Source organism: Xenia sp. Carnegie-2017, unplaced genomic scaffold (genome assembly GCF_021976095.1).
Source record: "Xenia sp. Carnegie-2017 unplaced genomic scaffold, XeniaSp_v1 HiC_scaffold_14, whole genome shotgun sequence".
NCBI classification, from domain to species: domain Eukaryota; kingdom Metazoa; phylum Cnidaria; class Anthozoa; order Malacalcyonacea; family Xeniidae; genus Xenia; species Xenia sp. Carnegie-2017.
In genome coordinates this window covers 3,439,344-3,453,442 of record NW_025813447.1, presented here as the reverse complement: position 1 = coordinate 3,453,442, position 14,099 = coordinate 3,439,344, and the positions used below count along the sequence as shown (strand labels likewise).

The 14,099-nt window shown below is 33.1% G+C and overlaps 1 pseudogene; it reads left to right on the top strand.

Moving 5' to 3' along the window:
• On the top strand, positions 1-13,569 carry LOC124434608 (annotated as a pseudogene).
• Positions 13,570-14,099: the final 530 nt, after the last annotated feature.

Genomic DNA, 14,099 nt, shown 5'->3' with positions numbered 1-14,099 from the left:
TATGCAGTCACAACATTTCATTTATTGCCTACCATCCAGACTGAGGTGAACACACATCAATTTTTTTGTGAAATTACCATAGTCATTGGAAATCTATAAAAGAAAGGTACTTGAAATAAAACTATTGATTTTCCTTGTCTTTGATGCTTCTTTTGCGTGATATAGTGGTATAAAATTTGGTTGTTTCATGATATTTTATAGAAATAGCTATCTTTTGTTTGTAGCATGTAGCAAGCGGAAAATGTTCCAGCCCTGTAACTTCAAAGAGTAAAAGGATAAATTTAAGTATAAAGTGCAACCCATAATTAAAAATATTTCAAACAGAATTTAAGCCATTTGATAAACCAAAATATGGTAGATCCAATTTTATTCGTCTGACGCTATTATACTTTACTTTCAATACTATTTTGCTACATCATTATATATAGAGCTATAAATGTAAATATTTAGCATAATGTTTCGAAAGGAGCTGTGCCGATATTATCATTGCAATCATAAAAGCTTAGACTATACTTGCTGGCTTTTGATATGATCTAGATTTTCTTAGGAGGGTCTTAAATTTTCGGTGCATGGGTAAATTCTTAAAAACTTTTAAAAAAATTTGTTCGTTAGAAAATTAGCTGTTTCCTCTGACATACCAGGTTCCCTTTCATTCCTGGACTGCGTGGCTTTTATAATTGGAACTGGTGTCATTTCGACATTCATACAGTTGAATGGCAGCGATGTCAAAGTCAATCAATCTACTTTAGTGTTTACTTTCTTATCAAAATTTCTTTACTCATTTCTTTGCTGAGCTTTCATAAAATTCAAATGGACTCTCACTCTGTACACACGCCCCCTCCCCAAATAATCAACCAAAGAAAATTTTTTGGAATCACATTGCCAACAATTTACGTTCAATCTATACGTTACAAAAAGAGAAATTTAATGCGTTGTGCATAGTTCGTTCTTCTTTATGATATAACTGAGATATGATTGTTGCGTAGTAACTACTACTAGCGTACAGCTAAGTTTACTTTAAAGAAGTATTCAGGAGAATACGGCAAGCTTGAACGTTGTAGCTATGTCGTATCTATGATAGCTAAAGTGGATGACTAAAGAATTACAATCTTTTGCAGTGCATGGCAAGGGAAGCCCAATCTTCACTTCTATACTATGCGGAACTTTTACTTCATTGTGTGAAAAATAATTGCCATCTATTGTTTTTCCAGTGATTGAACATAAAAAATTCACACTGTAGCCTTTGCTTCGCTACTGATATTCTGTTAGCTTTATTTTTGATCAATATATTTTGTTGACTCATTCATATATACCTTTTATTGTACTATACAATTTCATCTCCATCTTAAAAATATTAATTTAAACATAGAATTCTGCACCTTTACTGGTTCTCCCTTCCTTGGTAAGTAATATCTTATTTGTCTCAGACTTCTTGTAATTCAAAGCGCCTCAAAGTTCACACAGTGTAAAGACCCCTGTGACGGTGTTAGAAGAAAACATCAATAGACGACAGTGACCATCATGTTTGATGTTAGTTTTACAAATTTGAAACGTATGAAATGAGTTGTGTTATTTAATACTCCGCAGAAACTATGTAAATTGCGTATTTAGGTGTGAAAATGACATAGTAACATGAAAATCTGAACGCACACCTTCTGTAGCTTTAATAATTAAATATACAATTTCTTCCAAGCTTATGCCAATATCATTTACATAAAAATGCTTACAAAAGTTGCATAGTAGCATTTGATAAAAGTGTTCAGTCTTAAATATGCAAATTTAAATGAGCGACTGTGAGTGTGCAGCCTGAAATATTTTATTTTGAAAATAACTTCGAACCTCATATAATTTACTTTTGATATTAGCTAACATTAACTTTGAGTTGTAGCTATATAACTTTCAATATCATTGAATGTGAAACTTTGTTTCATCAATCTCGTAATATAGTTGCGGATTTAGGTACATCAAAATAAATGACTGCACCTTATTTTTGGATTTTTTTATATTTCCGAATACTTTTGAGGAAACTTCATTGGTAAAATTTTATTCTTTAAAATCGATAACCAACAGTTTTGTTCTGAAGGTATTTTGAATTTAAAATTAATCACCTATAATGTATTTTGAGGAACGCTTGATCCGCTACAGTCGTGATACTTAACGTAGTATTTATCATCAAAGTGCAATTTAACCCGTGAATGGTTGAATGTTGAATTTGAATAAACGTTAAATTTTATAATGTACACAGGAAGAGCTAGCTGCACGACACATTTTGCATCTTGTTGATGGTTACTAAAATTTCACTATGTCAATCAAAGTAAAGACTCGGCAATATTTTTAACTACCATAAACATTGTCGTCTCAGAAAATGACAGTGAACGTAACATAACGAAAGATTTTACCACAAAGAATCTCGCCAAACCATATCATAGGTGTAGGAAAATCAGTATTTTTTTGGGGGGGGGGGGGGGGAACGGAGGGCCATATTAGGCATGTTATAATTCATCGAAAACAGTAGATGTCAAAGGAATTTAATACTGCTTATCATAACTAAGAGCACTCTTTTCTATGCCAATGCACTGCTTATCGTTAAAACACAATTTCAATGAAGTTCAATTTCTCGCTATAATTTAGCATGACGAGCAAGTGGATATTTGTTGTGATCTTTTGCGTCCTAACAATTTCTACGAACATCGCTGACAGCATATGCTGCAATAGAATTAAGGAATTGGTGCAAAAGAAAAAGGCCTTTGCAACTCTTTGTGCATCAGGAAACAATCTCCCTCAGGGTTGCTGTGACGATATTAAGAAGGAAGTAAAGTCGTTTGAGGATGCATACCAGTCGTTATGTGTTAGTTCATGTAAGTTGACAACCACAATATGAACATAATATGGGCTCATATTTACAGAAATAGATCAATTAATATAAAATGGATCTGAACACTAATGACTGCACAATAGTTCTGTATAAAAGCATGATATATGAACGTACAAAATGGAATGAAATTTTCAAATGCTAATTCCAATCTAAGCCACAGGGGCGTAAAGCTACCAGGTTTATTTAAAGAATGGAAGATGTGACACAATTAATTTGTTTATTAAAAGCTATGCGGTCAGCAAATATTAAACAGTAACATGAACACGTATTGTTTTGAGAAAAAAAATCATGAATGAATGGGCCACAGTCACGTGCTCTTTGGCAATAAGTGCCAACAACTTAGATGATTTGTTTACAGTCCAAAAGTCAAGCTATGTTAATTTGAAACCATGCAATGTGCTATGCCATGGCAATGTAAATTGATGAAACAATATTTTAAGTTTTGTAAAAAAGAGCAGGTAATAAGAAGTTTTCTTAATTGCTTTCCAAAAACGCAAACTTGTATCAAATGACAGTTTCTTGATGTTTTATGTTTCGAAAACAGGTCATACTTAAAGCTAGCGGCTTAAAGCTAAGCTTACAAAAGGTTCATGTATGATTTTATTGTCATTCCTAGCAAACATCCTGGGGAACTCGAGCATTCTAAAGAATAAGCCGCAATGGATAACTCAGCTTCAAAAATGGCTGCCATCGAACTTAAGAGGTCATAAGACGGTGCTCTGTTACAGAGCAACCGTGAATGGTTGGAGGTCAAACAAATTCCACAGTCGTTGTGACTCGAAGGGACCAACACTAGTCATTATCAAAAAAGGATCGTATGTGTTTGGGGGATTTGCATCGCAATCTTGGGGAGGTGGTAAGCTTGAGAAAATTAGACAACTGTATAATTGTAGCTGTGTTAAGCTAATAATATAAACAAAACACAGAAAACTATTTTTATCTTGTAAATGACGTATTGGCAAGTAGAAAGGAATTTTAGGCTTAATAGCTTATGCATGCATCTATGAATACAAATTGCATGAAAACTTTTTTATTTCGGCCAACACATGCATGTATGCCAATATTAACTAAGAAAAACTACGAAATGTTTACAATAGAAAGGCATGAACAAAGATTAATCATCAAAAATTATCGAGCTCCGACTATTGAGAAAAATTACAAGCAATTAACATTATCTTTCACAAGTTAAACAATATCGGTTATGATTGGTCAACTACCTGCAAATAATTCTCGATATCTGTAGGTATGACGTCATGTCTACAAATAATAGTTTCTACAATAAAACAATTATTGAATTTGACCTTCGCATTATATCAAGAATTATTCAAACCTTGGTCAATGTTATAGTTGTCAATGTCTTGCCACCTACAAAGTATTGAAAATTATCTGTAGGCGTCGTAATTGTTTATGTGAAAATTGTAAACTAAAAAGTATGATCTTGCTCGAGATTTGCAAACGTTTTACAAACTATTTTTGCTCATATTATTGAATATAAAGACGTAAAAACAATTGAAAGGATTGCACTGTCAGTCAGGAGAGTTTTTGATGAGTAGTATCGGAAAAAAGACAAAAGCGAAATGCAAAAGTTTTGGCTTGATTGATTTTTCACTCAATATACGAAATCCAGCATTATTTTCTGATGCTTTTGCAATCGGCTTATTGTTGAAATCGTTACACAAATCTTGACAAAATCACAAATAACCATATAACACGTTGACTTTCAATAAGTCGTTGGATTTTTCCATGGAGAGAGATAAGCAGTATGAGCTATCTCTGTATAAGGAGCATCCAACTAAATTGTTGTTATGAAATTCTCTCTTAATTATAGGGTGGTTGCACCAAATTCCTTTATTATAGGAAGTGGTCGTTACATAAGAGCACCAAATTCCTTTATTTTCTCATTCAAAAACAAGGATGGTCTAAAACCTTTCAAAGCCACGATCTATAGATATCAGCAATACGCAATGTACACAAATACATACTATGGACCAACATTTGGAGGTGGTCATGACATTTATATCGCCAACAATGCTGGGTCCTATTCCAATTCTTACACAAACTTTGGCCATACATACAAGCTCCCATCTGGCTATTCCTACGGAAGCACAAAAGCAAAGAACTTATTGGCTGGCTCGTACAGGTTTTCTCCAAACGAAGTAGAAGTTTTTTATTTTTCTGCACGTAAGTTAGCAACAAAAATTTTATTTAAATTATAAATATATAGTTTTATTGACTTTAAATAAGATAAAATCTTGTGTCTTGATACATACAAGAATCTTGCAATGCAGGAAATATATCACAAGGGCATGACTTTTGCAATATATGACCTAGCTATATAGGAAAATAAGGAACGTGTATAAAAATATAAAAAGGAATGCATTTCTCGAATCTGACTTCAAGCCTTACATTTTGCACTATCTAAACTACAGAAATATGGCTGTTAGAGATGATGAAGGATGGTTTGTGTGCGTGTGTGTGTTTATAAGTGTTCGTGTAGGAGAGTTGTCAAACTGTTATGCTATTTCATAGATGTCGAGCTTTCACTCATCGTCAAACTGTACCATATGCATGAACTTAAAGATAATTTTCATAAATAACTGTGCAGTGGCTATTAGCTTTTGGCAAAACTTCATATGTTTCTCTTCCTAGCCAGAAAGTCAAGTTACGTCATGTTTAGAGCATGCTTAGCAATATGCGCTTACAATTAGCGGCGTAACTGTATAGGAGCTCTGCGTAGCAGAGCTGTAGGCACCAAAGCAATTACCTTACATGGAAGTACCTTGCGGTGTTATTCATGAAAATAAAGCGAATGAAATGAGTGTTTATTATATTTGGGCAAGTGGAAGCACTGAATATATCTCACTCAAAGTCTTTTATAAAGTAGTGCTCGTCTGAAAGTAAATTATATAAATAAATAGTGTTATATTAACGATTAGTCGGGAAATTTTTTATGTTGTTAGAGCTTTGGAGGAGGGAAAAAGTTAGCCCATTATGGAAAGTTACTGGCAGCCTAATTCAAACTTACGCCACTTCCTATAGTAAAGCAAAATTTCGAGACAGTCTTTATTGCTAAATTTGTTTTTCTTAATGATTTATATCTGAAGAGTTAACTTAAAGCAATAACAAAGCATTCAAAAGTTTCATATGGAATTTCATTTTCATCTCTAGCAATCCTGCAGGACTCAAGTATTATAAAGAATAAGAAATGGGTAGAAAAGCTTGAAGAATGGTTGCCGTCGAATTTACACGGCAAATTGACTGAGCGCTGTTACAAAGCATCCGTAAATGGTTGGAGTGGGAGCACATTTCACAGTCGTTGTGACTCAAAGGGACCAACACTGGTCATTATTAAAAGCGGATCTTATGTGTTTGGGGGATTTGCATCGCAATCTTGGGGAGGTAACTTGAGACAATCTTTCGAACATCATTAAAAAAAAATTTATAAAGAAGAATGAATTTTTCATGAGAATATCTTATACAACTTTTTCTCGTTAAGAAATTTCTATACAATGAATTCTTTATACGAGTATTTTTCCAATTAAAAAGCATATAGCTAAGAATTTATTCTTAAAACAAGAAATAAGACTAATTTGAGAATTAAAAATAATTCAAATTAGGTAGCTAATTAAGAAATCGTGGGAGAACATATTTTTGTATCAAGAATGTTCCCCCATCTGCATGATGCTCTTAATATCAAAACAACTGGATGGTTGAAAATTGGCTTTTTTAATTAAACAATAGAACTAAAAACATATATATAAGGTCTTCTAAGATAAAGAGAAAAATATGAGGTTCATAATAAATGCAAGAAAACGTTTGCCAACAAAACTGGCTACTAAATACAGTTATTAGTTAATATTTTTTTACAAAGGAGATTGCTGGCATTTCTCTTTTGGATTTAGCTACGATTCTACATGGCTTAAATCTTACTTCTAAGCTATAAAAAGATATTTCTTTCGTCATTAAGCATTGCCAAAGGACATAGCTATTAGTTTTCAACCCAGGATCCAACTATAGCAAATTTCATGAAAATCTTTAGTAAAAAACAAACTTCGGAAAGATTAGCCTTTGATGAAACAGCTAGCTTAATTTTTAACCTGTTTATATATATTAATGAGCTTATACCTGAAACATATTTTTATAAATGTACTAATATTCTATATATGGGCAGTCATTAATTTTACAATGTCGAAAGCCTTCTTTTGGTCGAGTTTTTGAAGAAACATTTTAAAAATAAAATATTGACAAAATCACAAATAGATTATCTTTAAATTAAAGAGATATGAGATTTGCCGATGAAGAGGCATAAGGTTCCAACTAAGAATTACAAGATTCGATCATTGAAAATATAGAATTGACAAATGGCATTGTTATATCTGTGCTAGGAATTCATATGCTCCATCGTAAATGCTCCATCTTAAATGTAATTTTGTATGTCTGTCTTTTATAGGAAACAGTCGTTACATACGAGCAGCAAACTCTTTCATTTTCTCCTTTAAAACAAGGATGGTCTGGCACCTTTTAAATCAAATAATCCAATAATGCATACGCAATGTACACAAATAGATACTATGGACCCACATTTGGAAACGGTTTTGATATCTATATTGCTAGCAACGCCGGATCCAGTTCCAGCTCATACACAAACTTTGGCTATGGATATAAGCTCCCATCTGGCTATTCTGCTGGGAACTCCAAAACACGAAACCTGTTACCTGGGTCATACAGATTTACACCAAATGAGCTGGAAGTCTTTTATTTTTCCACACGTAAGTTAACATTAAAAATCTTAATCATATATGGCATCATAAAAACAACAGCTTAAATTCAGCGGTTTGGCGTGCATAGCGACACAAGTCGCGTGACGTGACATTTGAAATCATGGAATTGAAATTGCAAAGACATTTCATTATGCAAGAACTACAAAAAATACTCGTGTGTACAGTAAAACCCCAATAACTTGTGTTCTCTTGAGGTTCAAAGAAATTGTGGGTTTTTATACTTTGTATATATTAGGTTATTATACGAAGGCATCGGTAATTTCAGTATTCGCTCACAATTGTAAGCTGCAACACAGCATTATACAAATAGTTCAAGGGTGATTAAAGTACTTTGCAAGACCAAACTTTTCAAAATTACGAATTCAGAAATATCAAAATCTTGATACTTTTCAGGCAAATTACTCATTATGAACTTATATAACTATGTGGAATGCATGATTTATCAATTTGTGCTGTTTAAATCAAATTTACACTTTTTACTTATATAATCTTCACCCTTGAAGCTTACCCTTTTATGATTCGAGATTAAAGCTCAAGTCATCCATAGAAATTTGACCTGAAGTAAAACGGAAATTCTTTCGAGTATGCATTATAAATTAAATATAAATTAAATAATATCAAATCCAGCAGAGCACTGCATAAATTTACATTGAGCTCGCGAAGAGCTCATGTTATTGTGGTTCTATTGTATTACTTTATGAAATGGAATATACGTTTCAAATATGACTTATCTAAATCTAATGTTTTTAGCTTACTCTAAAAAACAGTGAGGTAGCTATGAGGTGTGTAATAAGTTAGATGAGGGATGTGGATACACTGCGTTGTTTCGTAAATGCGGTTTTATCAGTAAATGCCAAACTGAAACATATATGCATGTATTGCATAAAGAAAAGATTCAGGTGTAAATAAATAGGTTAAATTCACATTTTTCTTGGCAAAACCAAAGTTCTTTCTCTCCTTCAAAAGCGCAAGCGACGTCACTGTCAGACCATGTCTTAATAACATAAGGTGATAAAAATATATTACTAAAAATCTGTGTTAAATACTCTTGTAGAATTAAACGACCTTTTTATTTTGCCTTATATTACATAAAGAGTTTGCTTAGTAAAGCAAGCAATTCAAACGTTTCATATAAATTTTATTTTCACGTCTAGCAATCCTACAAGACTCAAGCATTCTAAAGGATAAAAAGAGATGGATAGGAAAGCTTCAACAATGGCTGCCTTCGTACTTGAATGACAAAAAGACGGTGCGCTGTTACCAAGCAACGAAAAATGGATGGGGAGGGAGGACATTTCACAGTCGCTGTGACTCAAAAGGACCAACATTGGTTATTATTAAAAAGGGATCGTATGTGTTTGGGGCATTTGCATCAGAATCTTGGGGAGGTAAGGTCGAGTGACTTATACGACATTAATTGCATGTGAATACCTTTTGAATTCAATGGTCAGTCTGAGATAAAAATTGATGTAGCACGCATAAGAAAATAGTTTTTATAATAAAATGCATATTTTGTAAGGGATAAAACAGATATTATTTGCATGTTCGGTACCTTTTAATGGGAATCTATAGATATTTACAGGCTTGGAACTTCCTCATGTCGGAATATTACAAATATATATGTAAGCAAACAATAGTTAAGCCAACCTTAGTGCTTATTTCAATATGATAACAATAAAAATATGACAAACTGATTGAATAAGGCTAAGTGGAGTTGTCTTATATCTGCACGTCTAAGATTTTACGTTGACGTTATATCTAAGAATTAATCCTCATCAAATTTTTCATATAGAAATGAAATCTTAGCAAAATTGTAAACAAATTATCTTGAATTTCAAAAGTAATTCATGGCAAATTTTGTATAGCGGGTCATTGTTTCAGTCAAAAAGCATAAAATTTGATTAGTGAAATAGAAAATATCAACATCATCTTCATATATGAAACTTTTAACGCAAATTTTTTGTGTATTACTGTTAAATTACAGGAGGACGTTCTGGTTACATACAAGCACCAGAAGCTTTCATTTTCTCCTTTAAAAACAAAGATAATCTTGCACCCTTTAAGTCCAATGTTACAAGATACAAACAATATGCAATGTACACATACAGCAGCTATGGACCAACATTTGGTGGTGGTCACGACATTTATATCGCCAACAATGCTGGGTCCTATTCCAATTCTTACACAAACTTTGGTCATACATACAAGCTCCCATCTGGCTATTCTTACGGGAGCACAAAAGCAAAGAACTTATTGGCTGGCTCGTACAAATTTATTCCAAACGAAGTGGAAGCATTTTATTTTTCGCCATGTAAGTTATAACACCAAATTTTAAACAAAATATGGCATCATAATAATGATAATAATGTTTATTAGTTAACTACAATCGCGTGCGTCTTGGTATATATATCTACACCAAACTTAAAACATAGAAATATATCGTAAAATTGGAACATCATGCAAAGCCATCTTTACAAAACTATAAGAAATGATAAATGCTTACATGAAGAAATAAAATGGGATATAATTTTTAAATCTGACTTTCGTAGTCTAATTTTTTGCTGAATATAAAGGACAGGTGCACAGAATAAATAACTAATAAAAAAGTACAACTTGGAAGTTTTTGGTGCAACAGACTACTGCCAGAAGCAAGCTTCAAACCATGTTTTTGTGTGGTAAAGCGAGTGCATTTTAGAGCAAAAATATGGCTAAAACTGATTTATGAAGGTTAAAAATGCTTTTCTGGAATATAAGTGAACTATCTTTGTCACCAGTAATGTGATGTATTTTGAAGAAATTCTAAACACCTTTTAAACGATTTTGTAAACACATTTAGGTAACGTAAAAAAAATTTGTGATACACTATATTAGGAATTTATATTAGGTAAAATATTCTACGGCTTCCTCGCAGATTTTAGAGGAACTTTGTTGTCTAACTGGAGGTGTTATACGTAACTTTTTGTATGTATTAGCGACGTGTTTCAAAGGAGGAATTTCACAAACCAACTTAATGTCTATATGAAAAAGAGATCCGTCAAAACAAGGGCGAAACGTTCAAAAATTTAACATAAAATTTTATTGTCATTCCTATAGTGATCCTGCAGAACTCAGTTATTCTGAAAAATAAACAAGAATGGATAGGAAAGCTTCAAAAATGGTTACCTTCGAATTTATATGGCAAAAAGACGAAGCGCTGTTACAAAGCAACATCGAATGGATGGAGAGCAAGTACATTCCACAGTTGTTGTGACTCAAAGGGACCAACACTGGTCATTGTTAAATATGGAGGTTGTATTTTTGGAGGATTTGCATCAAAGTCTTGGGGAGGTAAGCCCGCTCTAATTATAAATTGTTTGGAAACTTAAGCATGTATTTATAAAACCAAATCTATTGAAACCTTCTACACGCCGGCAGGCACGTAGCCAGAACGATAATTGAGGGGATGGGGTATAATCATATATTCCTTTTATAATTGGTAAAAATCAAGGGATTTCAAAAGAAACTAATACTGTATATCATGCATATATGAAGGTCCCCTCCCCCCCCCCATCGTTCTGGCTTTGTGCCGGCACGCCCGAAGATCGTAAATACATAAACTACCAAACGTTAAGTTATGCCAGCAAATAGTTAAGAAAAACTATACCTATGTTTTAAAATAAGTGCATGAACTGTATTAGTTATAAAAAATAATCAATGGGAGTTATCTTATGAACATGCATTCTACATTTCTTTGATCTTGTTTTAAAGTTATATAGCCCAATATTTCTTTTGTCATTTAGCAGCACCAGAGTTATAAAAAACTTAAATCTTCGTCAGGGTGGGATATCATGTTTTGAAAATCTTCGTCAAAACAACAACATATTACTCACATCAGCTATGCAAACCGGGAGGTACGGGTACATGCATGCATGTGCTTAACTTGCAGTATTCAACTTTGAATCATCCTCGAAAATTTTATTCGCCGATAGTACCAGTCTACCCGCAGTTTTTTTGCAACTTTGACCAGCACCAAACCATATTTTTATAGTTATACGTAGTTTGCATACGAGATGCAAATTGAAGTTATGAAAAAACTCACGAGTCCATGATTTATAAATTGCATAAAAATAATTTAATAATATAGCTAAATGAAAGAGTTTCTCAATTCTGTTAATTTTTGACTTGAGCGTCGCACGTTTCAACTGGCAAGTTATAACTATCGACCGGCTCGTAATTTTTTAATTCGTTCAAATAATTTTTTTACACCATTGCTTCCAAACACAAAGCCAAAAACAAGGTAGCTATAATCAGAAGTGTTCGTATTTTCGGAAATGTCTTCCAAATGCAGAACTGTAGACTCGGTTTCTAAAGAAAATCTACTTAAAATTTACGCTAGCCATTGTATCCATTTGCTTTTGTTTACAATAACTTAAATTTCCCGCCATTGAAATGATTTATTTCGATTGGCTCTAGTTTGATTACCTTTTTGTTTGACTAACTAATCAGGTGCACTTTGTATAAGTAATAGCATGGTTTCGAGTGCAACTTGGGAAAAACATGCACGAGTAAGTTTTTCAAAGACTATCAAAAGTCCTAAGGTCAATTCAATTTGAAGTCTTTGAAAAACTCACGAGTGCCTGTTTTCCAAATTGCACGAGAAACCATGCTATTCCTTATTAATCATATACATGAAAAAATTTCTCAATTCCGTAGATTTTTGACTTCAGCGTACGTACATTGCAGCCGGCGAGTTTAATCATTGATCAACCGGTTCGTATTTTTCAATTCCGTCGGATATTATTTTCACGGCACCATAACTTCTGCACACGCAGCTAGAACAAGGTATCTACTTTTAGCAGTATTGTTATTTTCATCCAGAAACACTTTGCAAACGGTAAACTGTAAACTCCTTCGCTAAAGAAAATCCTATTTGCTAAAGAAAACTTACGCCAGTCGTTGTAATTGCTTTGTTTACAATAATTTAACTTTCCCGCTTTTGAAATGTTTTATTTTGATTGGCTCTTAGATCATTTTTTGTTTGACTAACCAGTCAGGAGCGCATTTTTCAAAAATAAATTGCACTGTATTTCCTTTTTTTGTATTGTGTTTCCTATTTTTGCACTGGTATTTACGATAAATTACACTCCTGTAAACCAATCAGAATTGAGAAATTTTTTCATGTATATCATTAGAAGAGAAATCAGCACTGGTGTTTCGCTTTTTTTACACTGATGTTTCTCTGAAATTTTCATTGCTTTTAACCAATCAGAATTCAGAAATTTTTCATGCATTAATATATAATATCTTTTTGACTTACCAAAAAGGAATGGAAATTACTAATAAATAATCACTAAAGAAAGCAATAAGAATTTCTAATTGAAATGTAATTGTTTTATGTTTTTTATTTGTAGGAAGTAGCCGTTACATAAGAGCATCAGACTCTTTTATTTTTTCTCTTAAAAACCCGGCTGGTCTGGCCCCTTTCAAATCCTCAATATATAGATATCAACAATATGCAATGTACACAAGCAGCAGCTATGGACCCACGTTTGGAGGTGGTCATGATTTGAAAATCGGCAACAATGCCAGAACCAGCACAAGCTCGTACACAAACTTTGGTCATACGTACAAGCTTCCATCAGGCTATTCGTACGGGAGCACAAAAGCAAAGAAATTGTTGGGTGGCTCCTACCAATTTCGTCCAAACGAAATTGAAGTGTTCTATTTCTCCTCATAATAATCGAACCATTCACGAATAAAAAGTGTCATAAAAAAAGCATGGTTTCTCCTTTTTTTGTTAAATTAACCGAATTAGCTGTCGCACGTAGCAAATAATCTCATAGATAATAATTGTAATCATTCAATAACAATGCAAAGAAACCAATATTGTAATTCCTTAAATGAGAATTGAAATACTTATTTTGCACTTATTAATTGCAACAAAACTTTTCTTTTCGACATGCTTTTGTCTTGTAAGATTCCTCTATAGTTGATGATGACTTTAGGTCATTGTGAGTAAACTGCCGTATAAGTTCAGGTTTTGTGTTCTTCAGTTGCATCATGGTGCTAGTAAGGACATCTACCTTGAATGATCGTTTGTTGTAGTCAATTTTTCGAGGAGCAGGATAACATCCTAACGCATCTGCAGCTAACTTTTGGATTTCGTCTATCTGCTTTCTTCTATCAGCTTTCGTTTATCTATCATCTTTTGCATACACACATTAATCGACTAAGGTTGAAGAGAAAAATGATACTTTTTAATGGTATTTGAGATGTCGCCGTACTATTCATTCATTATGGAGTATATGCTATTGATAGAAGAACACACGGCTGCGATGAAAAGAAGGTTAGTAATGAGAAATACTTTGTATAAAGTTTAGAATACCAATACACAGCTAAAGAATGCATAAATAACTGCAATCGTTTGAATTAATCACCTGAGTTTTCTAAATATATCATGCATA